This window comes from Sciurus vulgaris (assembly GCF_902686455.1).
Source record: "Sciurus vulgaris genome assembly, chromosome: 9".
Taxonomy (NCBI): Eukaryota; Metazoa; Chordata; class Mammalia; order Rodentia; family Sciuridae; genus Sciurus; species Sciurus vulgaris.
The window spans coordinates 95,748,189-95,767,348 of NC_136469.1; positions in this window are offsets into that span (position 1 = coordinate 95,748,189).

Genomic DNA, 19,160 nt, shown 5'->3' on the forward strand with positions numbered 1-19,160 from the left:
AAATAAGATTCCTCCAGAATCTAGATACACAACAGTGTAAACAATACTATTCTAACCCACTCATTTGTTTTCTTCTAAGTTGATACATTTCTTCTTAAAAGCTATATTTTTTGTTTGTTTGTTTGTTAGTCTTTTGCTAATCACAGGCAACAAATTACAAATTATCAATTGCAGAACATCTTTGCTTTGTCTGAAAATGCCCAAATTTAATTGAGTGGCATCTTCATCGCTTTATCAAGAAACATTTCCCCCCAAAAGACAGCTAACCACTCGATTTTTTAAAATGGCAATTAATTTTAAATCTGATGTGAACCGTTTTTGTCTGATTTATTTTCAGATACGTTATCATCCCCATCACATTTTAATGCTGGACAGATTAGCATTATCCTATCTTTGACTTACATTTTATTGGGATCTCTGAGGGGGGAAAAAGCTGTTATGTGTTAGCACAGGTTTCTCTCTGTTTTATACTAAAATATTTCCTTAACATCAACTCACTATAGTTCAGATATATTACAGTTTAATTATTTTGTACTGATTATTATGTAAAATACCCAGGAATATAATAATGCTTTGAAATAACTGTTGCTGAACAAAATTTAAAATGAACAGAAGTAATATTTTCCAGCTAATATTCCTGGTGATTCTAATTTATTTGATGAAGAATTAAGACCATGGTACCGTTTTGTTTTGTTTTTTGTGTGAGAATTATATGTTGCAGTACTGAACTGAAATCATCATGTAAATAATAGAATTTATAGTGAACAAGTCTCATATCTTAAAAATGAAAAAAGTGTGTCCAGCAATTCCAATTCTGGGTATATATCCAAAAGAATTAGAGCAGAATCTCAAAGACATAGTTGCTTACACATGTTCATGGTAGCACTATTTAAAATAGCCAAGAGGTAGAAGGAACCCTTTTTAGATGTAAGATGTCCTCCTAAATCTCATGTCTGGTGAGACAATGCAAGAAAGCTTAGAAGTGAAATGATTGAGTTATGAGAGCCCTAACCTAATTGGTGAATTAATCGCCTGATAGGGATTATCTGAGGGGTAACTGTAGGCAGACGGGGTGTGTTGGAAGAGGTACACCACTGGAGACTTGCCTTTGGGGTGTATATTTTGTCCCTGATGAATGGAGATCTTTCTCTGTTTCTGCGTTGCCAGATCCTGCAAGGTCTCTCCTCTGCCACATTCATCTACCATGGCATCCTGCCTCACCTTGGACCCCAAAGAATGGAGCTGACTGTCCATGGACTGAGATCTCTGAAACAGAGCCCCCAGATAAACTTTTCCTCCTCTAAGTGTTCTTGTCAGGTGTTTTGGTAGCAGCAGAGAAAGAGCTGACTAAAACAGAACTCAATATCCATCACTGGATAAATCCACAAAGGAAACGTGCTACGTACACAAAACACAATGTTATTTAGGTTTAAAAAGGAAATTATTTTTTAGCAACACTGAATACAATATGAATGAATCTTAATAACATTTTAAGTGAAATAAGACAATAACAAACACTATAATCCTACTTATGTGAGGTATCCAGAATAGTCAAATTCATAAATACAGAAAATTAAATTGTATTTGCCAGGGGCTGACTGGTAGAAGGGGAAAAGAAGGAGTTTTTGTTTAATGGGTATAGAATTTCGGTTTTTCCAGAGGAAAATGTTCTGGAGATTGGTCACACAATAATAACAAAGAATTACTACTGAACTATACACTTAGAAAGGATTAAGATAGTAAAAATTATATTCTGTGACTACCACACTATTTTAAAAGTTAAAAAAAAAAGCAGTGAGAATCTTTTTTTTAATGTTAGAAGCCATAATTACTTGACTTGAGTTAATAACAATTGAAATGTGTTTCCATTCTTTTTTTAAAAAAAATCTCTTTTTCAGAATTCTGCAATGTCAACTTCTCAGAATTCATTATTATTAAATTCTAAACTAGTAATTCAGGTTTCTGAAGCCTTAATTCCTTTTCAGTTCTATTTATTTTCTTCAGTATATGTTAAGCTTAAAAGCTTCCTGAGCTTTTCAGCTTTAATGTTCTAAGATTTTTATGGTGAGCAATTTAAAATTTCACATAGTATTAAAAATAGAAAATTGGAAACACATCGTGATAAGGAGTAATAGTAAAACAGAGCAGAAGTGGTTTGAATGACATGTACATTTGAACTTTAAAAATCATTGTTATAAAACTTGATTTCACTGCATTTTTTCACAACAAATTAAATCAAGAATGTACTTATTGTATGGGATCTGAGAATTGCTTAATAACTAACTTTAGGGAATTAATGCAATAAGTTGAGAGTATAATCTTTAAAAAGCTAGAGGTTAAGTTGCTGAAAGCAGACATCTGGATAGCTGTCCCAATTATGAATGTGTCTATAAATATGCCAAATGAGAAGCAATATGAGTAATTGTTTAGTACTTAAACTTGTTCCAAACTTTTCCATATTAATAGCTATGATAAAATAGGTCATGTAACATTCATTCACCTGTCAATTAAATATATTTTACTTAGTAATGATTTAACTTTCATCACAATTGAATAGTGTCATGTAATGTTTTCCATTGCACAGAAGAAACAAAAACACATGAATAATATAACATATACAAAATGAATAAGAAAATAATGAATAATATTTAAAACAGTGAAAAGCTTTTGAATTCATTTTTAAGATGAGTTTAGACAATTTTCTTTTGAAATTCCTATTTCTTTTGAATAGACAAAAAAAGGTGCACTCATACATTGCTGGTGGGATTGCAAATTGGTGCAGTCATTTTAGAAAGCAACATGGAGATTCCTTAGAAAACTTGGAATGGAACCACATTTGACCCAGCTATCCCAGTCCTTGGCCTATCCCAAAGAACTTAAAATCAGCATACTACAGTAACACAGCCACATCAATGTGTATAGCAGCTCAATTCACAATAGCTAGATTATGGAACCAACCTAGATGCCATTCAATAGATGAATGGATAAAGAAACTATGTTATATATACACAATAGAATATTATTCAGCCATAATGAAGAATAAAATTATGGAATTTGCAGGTAAAGGAATGGATTTGGAGGATATCATGCTAAGTGAAATAAGCCAATCCCCAAAATACCAAAGGCCTAATGATTTCTCTGATAAGTGGATGATCATATGTAACAGGGATAGGGTGAGGAGGTAAGGGAAAAATGGAGGAAGGATGGATTGTGTAGAGGGAAATGAGGGGTGGGGAGAAATGGGGGAAGGAAAGATAATAGAATGATACAAACATCATTACCCTATGTACATATATGATTACACAAATGATGTGACTACTTCATGTACAACAAGAGAAACAAAAGTTGTACCTCATTTGTGTACAATGAATTAAAATTTAAAAAAATGAAAAGTGCAAATAGTTGAGAAAATAAGTGCCTTCAATATTCTAACAATGACAATTATGTTTTCCACAATAACTGTTTCTACTAAAATATGTCCTTTAGGTAAGAGTCAATCATGGAATGATGATAAAGGGTGGCAACAACTAATCACAAGCTTTATACAATTATATCATATCTGGGATAATACATTTTAAAGGAATTTTAAAAGAGTTTGAGCAAATCTTCATAGAAAAGAAGAATGTCTACATATACTTCATATTTACAGCAAAGATAAAATTATTACATAAGATTTCTACCACAATTAAAGAGCGTACGTAGTTCAGAAAGCCAAAATATTACAACTGACTAGTCAAAAAGTCATACAAATGCAAATACTTTCGTTATTTTTCTTCATTAATTACAAAAGAAAGGCAATAAATATTTCTGCATCCTAAAAATTTTATTCTCAAATTGACATCTGATCAAAAAGTTAATCCTGTATCATCAAATAGTCTAAATTATTTTGAATCTTCTATGAAGCAATTTCTAAACTTCCTTATATTCAATAACTTGAAAAACTGAAGCAAACTCAAATAAAATAGTTTCCTTGAAAGAAAATCTATTAAAACACTGAAATCAAAGTGTACTGATTGTAAGTGATACGCACTGAATTTCTGATTCCTGAAGTCATTTCAAAAGTGTCTGTCTTGAGCTCAATTAATAAGTGAAAATACCATACATAGCAAATTTCTGAACACTCTGAAATCACCAATCTTGAAGCTGCCGTTGCAAGATGGTTTCTGTATTTAGTTGTATAAATATTCAGGGGGACTGAAGTATAAAAATTGATTAAATAATGGTAAATAGAAAAAGTAAAAAAGAAAAAAAAATGACACTCTGTATTTTAGGACAAATTCTGATATTTTTGGAAACCATAATGGCAACCTGTTAGCCTAAGACAACAACAGCAACAATAACAACGATAAGGGCTCTGGGAAAAATAGAGATGGAAAATTGACAACTAATCTTGCAGATTTTATGTATCTATAAAGTGAACTATAGCCCGTTTATTTTTTAAATTAGGAAATATTGTATACATATGATACATGCACCATACTTTGAGAAATGTAAAATTATACATAATTTTCACATTATTTCTTGTAAACTTAAAAAATCTCATTTAGCAATATCCTGTTTTTGTAGTTGTTGTCTCTTTCAGTATGAACCACCATCTTATCATGAAAAGACAATCAAATACCATTTATATTCCTCATAAATTGTATAGCATGCCCAATATTTTCTTTTAGTTGAAGTTCTAAATTTCAATCCTTTGCCACATCTTCATCTGATAGGGGATGGGACTAGCTCCTCTTCCTTGTTGCACTGTGTTGCCTGGTTGTCCTCATTATGCTTGGACTTCATAAATGCCTATAAGTATCAAACATCCTGCTCCTCCAGGCCTCTCCCACCTGGAACTCCTTCCTATCATTCTTCTTCTCTCTGATCTATCATCCTTGTAATTCACACTTTCCCTATGCTGTATGCCCCTGTCTATATGTTTGATTACTGTAATTTGGAGAGGTAGAATAGAGAAAGGAAAAATAAACCTTGGAAAGATCTCTTGGGAAAATGTATCATCAAGATAAGTGTTACTTCATTGCTAGTTATAGGCCAGGCACTAACCTAACCATATATGGGAAGAAGCTCATTTAATCTGCACAATTCTATGACAGATGTCTTATTTTCAACCCCATTTTACATACAAAAATATTGAGATTATGAGAAACAAATTAAATAACGTCATTCACTATAGAGTAAACCCAGTGTTTGAACCTGAGATATCTGTTTTGCTATATAAATTCTTTATTATCTTAAGCCACCTCTAATAATGACCTTTTATACTGCCTTAGCAATAAACATTTGGATATTTCCTCTGGCTTTATGATGAAATATAGCTAGGCTACTGATTTCAGATAGCTTGATATTTGCAGGATCACCAAAGGGAAAACATGAAAAGAAGAAGGAGTAAAGTCAGTCATGTCGATATCTGTTGTTGACAATATCTATTGAAAAATTGTCAAGCGACTGATTACTTGACGAAAGATTCAGTATTGCTGTCCTCAATGAAATGTCAGGGTGTGATGACTTTCAGACATAATTTACTCATTTCTTGAGAAGTAAATTAATTTTTATTTTTATGTTGTGGGATATTTTATTACTTTTTGTTTAAACGTAAAAAGATTCTGTTATAGTTTAACACATCATTAATTGATAAGCATGTCTGAAATGTGTTTGCTATTGTCAGACTATTTTATCTTAACCACTTCAAGATTTAGTCCAACCACCAGTTCTTTCTGTTTCTTCCCAAACATCATCATATTCCTTTGTACCTTTTCCTCCTTTTTGTCTTAATATTTATCAATATTTAGTTATTTATATATAAATTTGTATTCAATATATAATTTTTATTTAATATAAAGGGTTGAATAATAATTAATAATATTCACTGCTTAAAATTTCGTTCATATTATAGCTGTCCTTCAGTATTCACAGGATATTGGTTCCAGGACCCTCCATACACACTGAAATTTGAAGATGATCAAGTCCCTTGTAGAAAATGCATTGTATTTGGATACAGCCTATGCACATACTCCTGTATACTATAAAATATAGATGACTCATAATACCTAATAGAAAGTAAATGTTATGTAAATAGTTTCTATACTATACTGTTCAGGGAATAACAACAAGAAAAAACGTCTGAACATGTTAGGTAGGGACAAATTTCTTTTTAATATTTCAATCTGTGTTGGTTGAATCCATGAATGCTGAATCCAGAGATGTAGAGGGTTAGCTATATACATAGAACATTGCATTCCCAGAGGAAAATGAGATGTTGAAGTCACAAATATGGTCTTAAACATCAGTAGTTCCTTGTAGTATCAATTCATATTAGATGTTCAATACATTCCTACAGTTAAAGTGATAATAAATTATGGATTTATTTTAATGAAGTGCAGTTCTGTCGTACATTTGAGTTAATACTACTAATTATTTATGTTTTGTTGTTAGTATTCTTTATTTGGGTGTGTTTTTAAAATGTAAGTCAGTTATTATTCACTATATGTGATTATTCTAAAAATGCAAGATAATGTCACAAATGTATTCTGTAGTGATTCTAAACATTACAATACCCTTGTTTATCTTTCTATTTGTTCTTTTTACTAATTATATCTTCATCAATATCAGGTTTTGTGTCAAATGCTGGGAATATAAAATTGAGGAGAGAAGAACTTGAAATCATCAATTATACAATACATTGGAGGAGATGGGCAAGAAGGCAGCTAACTACTATAGGTTTTTATATTACACTTATGTTTTTGAACTGCAACCAACAAGATTTTCATTTAATCATAAATTTGAATCTGTACTCTTTGCTTAGATATTTTTAAGTGTTCACATGGCTTTTAGAATAATTTTTAAAATCCTAAAGGAGAAAAAAAATGTAAGTACTATGCTGGATTTTGAAAGTCAGCCTAATCTGCAGGAATTGTAAAGCTCAAAAGGATATGGCTAGACTTTCAAAGACTAGTACAGGACTTGTTACCCCTCCTTTTGGCCTGAGGGCTTTCTCTCACAGAACATAATCTAATTGCAAGTCTAGCAGACTAGGATTTCTAAATAATTATTCCTCATATCCAATAACTGACAGGAGTTGGTGTATACATACCACAGATCCTTTGTTGCTCAGGTAGAATAACTCAAGGCACTTTTTTCTACGTTGCTTCCCAGTATTTCTCTGTGGGATTAACCTTCAATATGCAGTGGTACCTAGATTGACAATACATTTTAGAGTTCCTGATTCACTCCTGCTCCCCTATAGGCATTTCCTAAGATAACCTCCCATAAAAATTCTTGTCAGTGAAATCTTTGTTCCAGTTTCTACTGCTTCTGAGAATATCTAAATCAATATAAGGAAAGGCAGGAGTGGAAAATAGGAGACAAGTAATAGATCTCTGAGGCAACATTAAATAGCTGCATATGATAAGAAAGCATGAATTTAAATATGTGCCTGTGAACAAGCTTTACTTGTTTATCTTTCTGTTAAAGTTCAGTCCCCTTTCTTCAACGTTAAAGAGGATGGTAAATAGGGCAAACACTATTCTCAGTACATGTTTTTTTTTCTTTGTATTACTTTGATCTTTTTAAAACTCCTTGAGATTTAATATTGACCTGGTTATTCTTGGAATCTAATATATAGTGAGTAGGATTTTGCCTTTTTTTGTCATTAGTGGTTTCTTGTCATCAAAGTGACCTTCTAAATTTTAATAAGATACAATAGAGTCCCAACAAGAATGAAAAAGCATAGTCAAAACAGGTTACTTTGGGGAAAGTTTAATTTCCAAGAGATATTTTAGCAATGTGTGCATGAGGTGACTATTATGGATCAAGCATTATACTATAGCTAGGGATATCAGATAGAAAAAGATGACCATGAACAGGAGGAGAGAGAGCAGGCTACATAGAGGGCACCATGACCTTCCAGCTAGTGAAAGAGTCAGGAAAACAGAAGGGCACAGGCAGGACAACATAGGAATAAAAGTCCTGATTTTACTCTCCATCCACTGTGTGACCTCCCATCCAGCATTCCAAGTTAGCTGACTCCAACAGGCAACTGGAGAACAGAGAAGTCACTGATGAAAGCAATTTAGTCATCCATCATGGGCAGAGGTCCACAAGGAGAGAAGCAGAGAGAGACTCTGTACAGAAAAAGCAAACACAAGTGGCAATGATTATTCACCCCAAAATTTAGCATATCCCAGGACAACCACAGGACTTGACTTCATTCTAAGCACTATCCCTGCTTCTCCTAGTGGGGTTTGGGAAGATGCAGACAGCAGCTCTTTGTATACGTGATACACTATGCATTATCTTCCAATAAAAAAATCAAATTTTATAATGATATAACATCTGTATAATGAGCTGATAAAGCAAGTGAGAAAATGCAGGACAAAACTCACCTTTCAAATAGAATGCCTGTTAAGGAATGTTATTTCTTAATATGTTGGTGATTATTATTACTTATCTATTACTGCATAATAAATAATCCTAAACCTTCATGAAAAATAATATCACATTTACTATTTCACAGTTGCTGTGGATTGAGTATCTGAGCACAGAAACAAAATCATCACAAACTAATATGCAAAAACAAATCTTACATTAGCTACAATAAATAAAAATTCACTAAATTTTGCAGTTTACAAATAAGACTACAAACTTCTTCAGTTTGTTGCTTATAATTGACTCACTTTAAGTCTCACTAAAAAGAATGAGTATTATAAAATAATAAAGAATTGGATTTGATATGCATTCATTGATATAAAAATATAACAATAAGTAAAACTCATAAATACAGGATAATTCATTTACAAAGTTGAAAATTTTTTGAAGTAAAAAATATGTTCTTTGAGATATATAGAGTCAATAAAAGGGATCACTAAATGAATGAAGACAAGCAGAGTACAACATCAAAACTAGAATTTCACTAAATCAATTTTTTACATTGATTAATTGAGAAAAACACAGTGCTGAATTATATAATATATAATTTTCATATTATAGCCATAATATGAAAATGTATCAAAGGGATAAAAATTTAATACTCATTTAACACTAAGTAAGGTAGTAGACTATCTGGCAAATAGTCATTGTTAATAGTGCACAACTTTTTGGATGATAAGTCTATTCATGAGAATTTTACTGAATTAAAACACTGCAGTTCCCTGTTCTGGTAAAGTTTATAAAACAAAATTCTTATTCATCTTTAGAAAGAGACCCTAACAATTGGAATGGAGTTGGTCAAAGTATTCAAATCTTCAAACAGGAAGAAATAAGTTCAACAGATCTATTGTACATGGTAATTAGAAATAATGCATTATATTATTGAAAATGGTTAAAAGAATAGAATTTAAGTATTCTCACCAAAAATACCTATTAAACAGGTGAGGTAATATATGTGTTAATCAGTTGGACTTTATTCTTCAACAGCACATATTTCAAAAATTTTACCATAAATATGTAAATTGTATTTGTCAATTTATATAAGTGGTTTAAATTCATCACACATGAATTTTATATGTCCCTTTTTGAAGTATTCATGACGTGTCATCTATTGGATTTTGTTTCTATGTATGTTTTAGTCACTTTTAGCAACCTCAAATTTCCCTCTTAGATTCATTTTTACACTTTGCATGTATAAGGTAGCTATATGTATTCCCATCTTCTTTTTCTGACTGAGCTCTGTTCTTAAATTGCCTCTTAATCTGATTTTTAATCCACATATCACAATTAGGAGAGTTGCCTACAACCACTGTATCTGATTCTATCACTTAACATGTTCAAGTCTGTCAGCTTTTCATTATGACAATTCAAAATTGCACTCCCTGTCAAGCAATCCAAAAAGTGTCCCTTTTCTCTAAGGACACTACTTTATTTATATTATGCAAATGTGATGTTTAATACTATATGTGACTTATCTTTTAATTGTGTGCTTGACACCATCCATAATCATTATTACTGGCTGTTAGTTGGAAAATATTTGTCAATGCTTTATAAATGTCATATTAATAAATATAAAAATGGATAAGATTTAAAATCAAATATATTACTCAAAAATAGTCATAAAATTTTCCCAACTATTAAGAAGTAAATTAAGATTACTTTTGAATAATGGTATCATTATAAAAGTATCTTTAAAAATCAACTGTTTTAAAATGACATTCTTAAAAACCTTTTAGTTTTTATTGCTGCTCATCCCACGTGAAAATCAAAGAACCATGGAACATTGAGCAGACAGTAGTGTTAAAATGCTGCCTGACAATTTTCTTCTGGATAAGCTTGGATAGTTTACATTTAATTCAATAAAATGCTGCCCCTTTAATATTTCACATATGTAAATAAAGAATTGTATCCTACTAATCCCACCAGATACCACTTTACCAAAAGTATCCTTTTCTTCATCTAAGAATGCATCAAATCCTAGATTATAGGGATATACCAACATTTTCAGTGTCCAAAACCACTACTTTTGGAAGATGGCTTATTTACTTCAGATATTTCTAGCCCCACAGTGTCTTAGTGGCAAGTTGGAATAACTACCAAAATCCTTCCTGCCCCTTTATTAGATCTGGTTCCTCACCTATATTGTAGGTGAGGAAGTGAGTTCCTAGGACTGAAAAGATAGGGATTGGGATCCTCAGGACAGCTGAAGTTCGAGACAAGAACTACTCAGTCCCATGTGGGAGCTATTAGCCAAGTGCATCTCCTGAATGTGCCAAGTGGAACCAGTGCCAGATGTTTTTTAAAAAATGCTACTGTGAATATACTGGATTAAATGAAATATTTTATTGAAATTAAAAAATTAAAAAAGATGAGCATGAACTGAAATGGAATCAAGGAAAGAGGCAAAGAATGTGACCCATTCTCAAAAAAAAAAAAAAAAAAAAAAAAAAAAAAAAAAAAAAAACTCTAGCTTATTTTGTTTATTTTTATGGCAAATTTAGAAAAAAGATTTCAAATTTCCATTTCTTTCTCTTCAAATCTCTTCCTGAATGTCCTTATGTGCCCATTAACAGCTTTTCATTTAGCTCATCTCAACTTTTGCCCTTGTTACCTTTTTCATGCATTATTAGGTGCTTTTACAGTGAAACATGATCAGGATCCTGAGCTAAACTTTGGAGATAAGAAAGAATAAAACGGTAGCAATTGAAAAGGTAATATTTATAACCACACGTATGTGTCTTATAAATGTGTCAACTGCTTTGAGGATCACAAAAAAATGATCTGTCAATATAGAACTTATAATATAAGTGAGTGCCTATTTTGAATAATGGCAAAATTAGCCTAACAGTTAAAATGTCTTAAAGAGTGTCCTGCAAAAGAGAGGAGAGTAAGTTATGAGTCACATGTCAAAAACTGAACAGTGTTAAGAATGTAGAAAGTTGAGCTCATTAAAGTTGAGAGAACAAAGTTGTTATGCCTGCATAGTTTTTGTTCTTCACTTTCTAGTCCCAGTAATATTATCTTATGAAATAAAAACTTAAAAGTTGGTCTTGAAAAAGGCATCTATACTTTTTATGCTATACGTCCTTTCCTATTTTGCAATATAGTTATGCATGTGCATAACTTAGTTCTTTCTTGGAGTAGATCATATGCTATAAACATTCAAGAAATATTTTTAAAGAAAAAAATTGTTGCTTTTTTTTAAATTCAAATTCTTTTTTTTTATCTGAATAACCAATGTATGCTTGATATCTTGAGAAAATAAGGTTCTATTTCTCTTTCACTGGTACGTTCATGCTGCACTAACTACTTCCCACTACTGAGCCTTGGTGTCCTCAACTAAAAAAGCCCGCTGATTTGTCATATTGTATGGTGATAATTCTTCTCTGTGGGAAAGTCGGAGATCAGCAAGAAATTAATAATAGCTATAAATATAAAAGAGCCTATGTTGTCAAAAGAAAAGGAGAATTTAGTAGGTTAAATTAAGGTTGTGTGTGCTCCTTACACACTCTAAGCTTTAGTGGGATATACTTAGACCAAAATAAAAATGAAATAGATTACAAGAAAAAATTGACCACTGGCATGTTTGTCTTATCCATGTCATAGATATAATAATAAAGTTATCTAAAATACATTTGAGGTTATGTGCTATAACTAATTAGAAATTGGATATAAGTATACCACCAACCATAGTAACCAACAATAATGGCATATTAAATGGATCAATGGCTCAGTCTTCCATAATAGACCATTAAAGAGTGAACTAGAGCAATAAGACTTCACTATCACTTCATCATGTGTTTTCAAATTCTATAAGCTATTCCTAGGATGGTTCAGATGGAGAGTTCACATAAAATCCATCATCAAGAATAATTTTACTAAAGGTCTATGTGTTTCTCTTTTGGAATAATGTACTAGTTAGAAGACATGGCTCCTTTTATGTGATAACAAACAAACCATTTTTGTCCTTCTGGGAAATTCTTGGGAAGAATATAATTTATTGAGAACCCCTATTATTATCTATTATTATCTATTTATTATCCATGAATAGACTCGTTCACCATGTACTACTTCATTCTGAACACAGGGATGAGAATGATATTCTTAAATCTTACCTTTCAACTCTCTTTATATTTAGAGTGGTCAGAATTAGTCCTCTCAATATTCATGCCAGGGTCCAGCCCTAGCAGGAGTCCATGGGTTCCACACTGGTAAACAGGGCACGGGGAGACAGCGGCGGTGATGGATGGAGAATGAAAGACACAGACTCTAGTTCTGGTGCAATCAATCCCACTTTATTCTGGGGAAGGCTGGATTTATATACACTTTTCTTCAGGCTATGATGACAGGCTTATGATTAATAAAATCAAAGAAGTTTCCAAAGCATAGGCAGAAATTGTTTTTACCAAAAGATTATGAGAAAACAGTAACCTTACAGATTATCCTTACTTAATCACAATCATTTTAAGAATATCTAACTATGTCAATGAGCTAATACAATGTTTATTTCCTTAATATCTAAACTCTATATGACCTAAGACTATTCTTATTATTTTTGCAGGAAAGCAATAGACAAATAATGTCATGTGACCATCTCTACTAGGTCCTTCTGGTTAATATCTAAATTGCTGAGTTAAGGGCTACAGGAGGGCAGTGGTCCCAATGGTTATTGTGTACCAAAGTTTATTATAGGGGTGACATATTTTTTGTCAGAAGGAATGTTGTGAAACCTTATTCTTTTACCTTACCACCACACATAAACAAAACCATCATCTGGATTAAACCACCCTGTAGGAGACAGGGGGAGATCTATATCTACCTTCTCTAAGGGCTTGCCTTTAGGGGGGTATCAGGGCTAGCCATTGATAAAATAAGCTGGTCCATATCTAGTAGCTATTGTGGGAGGTGCTTTGTGCTTAGAACTTGGGGAAACATTGTTATCTATAAGTTTCTGTGCCCCAACAGGTTCTGGCTGTGCCAGTAAATGCAGTGTTTGATTTTTAACATAATCAAAACATTCTCCTGTAGTGAGGTTAACGTCACAGGGTTTCAACATGTGCTTTTTCTCCGTGATGTTTTTCTGGAAATTTGTAGAATTATTCCCATCAACTCTAGCAAGATCCTCAGACTGAAGTGAGTAATATATTATTAGGAAAACTCCACAGAATAACATCCAAGCTAGGGAGGCATACATCTGGCATGCAATCCTTTTAGGATGAGTCTCTGCAATCATCCTTCAGTGGAACTCTGTCAAGCACTGCAAGGAGAGCCAGGCGCCCCCGCATATTCACACACTTTGCGCTGTGATTTCATGTCCCTCTGGTCTGTGACTTGGTGATGAGCCTGGGAGCTTTCTTTGATCAAGGGGGTATCAGAAAATGCGATGTGAACAGAGTCTTGAAAAGTGCATGTTGTCTTTCTGCACATCCAGACTTCTCGCACTTGAGTTCTGTCACTGGCAGGAGAGCAAACCTGAGCCTACACGTAAGATGTGAGGAGTATGGAAGGAGAACTGAGACCATCCTAGATGTGTGAGCTCTTAGTCAACCTGCCAGGGTCATGCAGACATGTGAGCAGGAGCAGGTAGAATTACCCTAGCTCAGCCCACAGCTGCAGAACTACTCAGCCAGACCACAGATGACAAATGGCTGTGGTTTTAAGGCTCTGAGCTTTGGGGTGACTTATTTGATACATACACTGCTATGGTCTGAATGTTCGTATTCTGTCAAAGTTCAGTTTTTAATTCCTAATCCCCATGGCAATAGTATGAGGAGGTGGGACCTCTGGAAGGTGATTAATCTGTGAGGCTAGATCTCTCCTGAATGCAATTAGTGCCCTTATAAGAGTTTCCAGAGAGACCCCTTCACCTTCTGCCATGTGAGGTTGCAGAAGAAAGATGATCATCTATGAAGAGGCATGCCCTCTCCAGACACTGACCCTTTTAGTGCCTTCTTAGATTTCCCCACCTCCATAACTATGAGAGGATGCCATAACCATGAAGTTTATAGCATTTTATTAAAGCAGTCACAAGGACTAAGACACATATATGCAAACATACAGACACTTACACACAGAAAAGATTTCCAACCTTTCCCCCAATGACAATGGAAATCCTGAGATGTCTTAGTGACTGAATTCTGATTGACTTCAGTAATTTGGAGTAGATAGTGAAAAATAAGGATTTTTTCTGCATTTACAATTATAAATCACACCTTTAGGAGTATTACTATTTGGTATTGCTTTTTAAAGCAACTTACTTGCCCTAGTTAGATTATTTGAGAACGAAGTTCTGAAAATATTTTGTTACTTGGGTTGAGTCTAGAGTCTAAAAGAATGCAGCTCAACAAATGTTAAATGATAATGTGTTTATGATCTTCTCTCCTCCCTGATCTTCCACATCTGCCCTTGTGCTGCTCGGTTTAACTTTATAGACTATCCTGAAAACTAATGATTCCTAAAGGTTAAGATTTTTCAATGAATATAAAGTAATGAATATTAGTTTTCCCCTTTATAGTTTCATGGTCTATAATGAATTCCAGTTGAAGCATTTTCCTTTACTAAATAACAAGGAAGGTTAAAGGATGTCTATTTCTTGTCAAGGCCTTATCAATAAAATTATAATGAATAATCAAGACATATCAAAGGTTAGGAGTAGGATATTAATGATTCTGCAGGGGCACTCTCTCCTGAAGTTTTATTTGAGACATAAGGGAAGTGCGCTCATAATTGTACTCTTTTATGGGATGATATAATATAAAGTGTTCCATCATTCTTGTTGAAAGATCAGGTTACCGAGCACAGGTTAAGCATCTGTGTTCAGTTAATTAAATTGTCTTCTCAATGAAATAGTTTGGTTGAGAAATGGTGGTCTTACTAAAATGATTTTTAAACTCACATATTTGCAAAGAGAACAATGACTATGGTTGTTCTCTTTATACTGCTTTTTCATATGCCTGTGTTGGACTATAAGGAGGTATGTTTCTATCCCTTATTAAAGACAAATAAATGAAGCACTGTGAAGTAATGTGTTCAAGATAATGAAGTTAATAGGATAAGAACTACGATATACTATTTAGTTTCTAAATATCAAAATCATCTCTCTTTCCGTGATAACATATTACCAACCTAAGTGTTCTTTTTAATAAAATGAAATGTTTGTTATTATTCAGAGAGCTGAAAGTATGACTAGTGTTTCAGTTAGGTTTTCCTTGCTGTGACCAAAAGACTTGATAAGAAAACTTAGAGAAGGAAAAGTTTATTTTGGCTCATGGTCTCAAAGGTTCAGTCCATGGTGAGCCAACTCTATAGCTGAGGTAGAACATCATGTAAGAAGAGTGTGGTGGAAGAAAGCAGCTCAGTTCATGCAGCCAGGATATAGACAGAATTGTGCTTACCAGGGACATAATATAAACCCCAAAGGCATGCTCCAGAGATTTATCTCCTCTAGCTATACCCTACCTGCCTACAGTTACTATCCAGTAAATCCATAAGTGGATTAATTCATAGATTATATCAAATCTCTCATAATCTAATCATTCTACCTGGGGACATTCTTACATTATCTTACACATTAACTTTAGAGGGACATCTCATATCTAAACCATAGCAACTGGTTTATACAAAATTTCACTGTTTAGCCTAATTGTGTGTTTTAGTTCCCCAGTAAAGACTTCATGAAAACAAAAGTTAGTATCCAAAACTTGATAGCTATCCCCTAAATTTATAACACCTCAAGTGTTTCTTGGTTTGAATTCAGAGGTAGACAGTTTAAGTCATTTAAGCCTGAATTTGGAAACTTAACAACTGGAATTCAATCTTAGCTCTGTCATTTAGAGGCAGTATGACCTAAAATAAATTACTCAAATTCTCTAAGAATAAATGATAGTTTTTATTTGTAAATTGGAAATTTTAATGACACATTTCATAAACTCCTACAATGAACAGCTAAAAAATATAGGTGAAGTTCCCACCAAAGTGCCTGATTCCTAGTAGCATTAATAATCACTATTTTTATTACTGATAGTATCTTGATTATCTTGCCTGTGGTTATAATGTGTATAGGTTAAGACTTAAAGTGTATTGTTGCAGATATTTGAGCTTATTCTTAATTAAACCTCAGTGGACAAATTTCTTTCTCAAATTCTGTTATTTCTTCCTTCTTTCTCTCTTAAGCCCCAGGAATACAGCTCATATTACACATATTCTTATATAAAATGGAATGTGTCTTATTAATAATAATATGCCTTAGTATGAACCCTAAGGAAGCACATGAAGTCAATTAAAAGTTAGCAATCAGTAACAAGCCTTACAGACCACAGTTGCTTTTGGAAATAATAACACAGACTCAGTCCACGGTTTCTGGAGGCTAACATAGCTGTTAGACCTCTCTTTAATCTTCCTGCTCAGTGTGTCTTTTCGCATTCTCTTTGTAACTCTTAGCACACCTCTGTCAACTTCTCAAAATTAAATATTAAATCTTCTTCTCTCTAACTTCCTTTAAATCCTACTCTATCCTTTACACCCTCCAGTGTTGAGACTGAAAATGTCACTAGCTTTTCTGGAGCCTTTAGTAATTGACCTCTGAAGTATTTTCTCTCTTTTATTTATTTATCGTTCTCCTATTTTGTTCTGACATTTCCTACTGTTGGTCATAATCACTGAAGAATTTTTACTTCTATTTTAATTATTCTAAGTTAATGTTTTCTTCGTGCATGGGCTTCTATTCCCACTTTATGCTTGAAGAAGAGAAGTTTCTATGCTTACGAAATATTGAAAAATGCTTAATTTTCACAATGCTCAATAAAGAAGTAAGAGTTTTGAGAGGTCATTTGACATGTATATGACATGTATATGTCATGTATTATATATAATATGTTAGTTTTTATTTTTATAAATTGTCTCATATAATATTTAGTATTCACCCAAATTTGTCTGAACTCAGAAATTTTTTGTGTGTCAAATGAGTTTTTAGGCCATGGCCTCTCCTTCCTCAAAGGTTGCATTATTCTATATGACCCTAACATTATCTTCCCCAATGGAATACCACCCCTTGTTACTCACACACATAAACATAATAATTTTAAGTTATCCATACCATGTATGATAAGCAAGGAGGACATCACTGGATTTTTTTAATCATGTTCCAGATTTTCTGACTCATCAATTTAATGATGCACTTTTCTGCTCCCAGTTTACCTGGAAACTGTTATCCACTATCCTGTCTTTCCTTTTGATTTTTGTTTGTATGTGTTTGTTTTGCCTTGTGCCTCTTTGATGATCTGGTTTTGTCTATGAATTCTTCCTTACAATACATAAGTAATTTAGAGCTGGTGTGCACCTGTAATCCCAGAGACCTGGGAGGCTGAGGCAGAAGGATCAGCAAGTTAAAAGCCAGCCTCAGTTACTTAGTGAGATCCTGTCTCAAAACAAAAAAGCACAAAAAGGGCTGGGGATGTAGTTCTGTGGTTTAGCACACCTGGATTCAATCTCTGGTCCCCCCTCAAAAAATTATATTATTACAGAGGAAATCTAAAAATAATGAAATATAATAAGAATAATAGAAGCATGCTATAGACAATAGATGCATCTTGATTAATGTATTAAATTTAAAAATTATTGGCAGATCCAATAATTGTAATACTTTCAAAATAATGAAATTAATAATAGGAAATATTTGCAATTGGTTCAATGGGATATGAAAATATCTGTGAGTTCTCTTGTGAAAAAGTGGCAGCCACCACTTAGTATGATTTACTGCCTTACATATACAATAGAAGAAAATGTAAATTCCTATCAGATCAGAAGTTAGGCAGGAGGGATGAACATAATGGTTGACGAATCTTTTGGCAGTTAATGAAAGCAGTTGATGTTCCCCAGAATTTTCTGTTTGTGGTCACCAGGTTTAGTGCCTCCGCCATACAAGAAAGTTTTGTTGGGTTTGCAGGAAAGCTTCCAGAAAGTAATTTTTTGTTTGTTTTTGTATTTCTGCTTATAGTGTAAATCTTATATAATTTTCCTGAGTTATGCTGGTTTTTGGTGCAGAACCAATATCTTATAAATAATATTTTTTAGTTATGTCCATTTTGAGTTACCCGCAACAGTCTTCATTCCTTCATCTTAACTTACTAAGGACATTAAACATTGCAAACTGCAGTTTATTCCCAAAATGGTAGACTACAGTGAATCAGATGATATACATGCACATTGTACAGATATAAAAAGGCATACATTAATGCCTAATTATCATATTTATATTCCATTTATATAACATTATTTTTTGTTTTATGTAGTTTTATTGTAATTATGAAACTTTTATAACCATCACAGAATGCGATTCTCTTTCTTTCTTTTTCAGCAGTTGAAAAGAATGATGTACTAATTGCTGTCACTATAGTAAGAGTTAGAGGTTTATTTAAGTTTAGTGAACAGAAAAATTAAACATGAGTTGCTAGATCCAAGCTAATGCTTCAGAAAGCAATGTCAATTGCCTATATTCAAATGTTATAAAATTAAAACTACTTGAAGTTATTCATAAATATTTTAAATTTCTTATTTTAAGTAGTGATCATATCTTCAAAGGATTATAATTCTTAATAAATCTAAAACCTGAATGTTTGCATGTACAAAATTGGAATACTTTAGAGAAACTTCTAATATGTTTGTTTACCTGGTCATTAGACCTCCTTTAGTTTTAACTATTTAGATTACACCTGGAAACTAAAATATCATTTTTG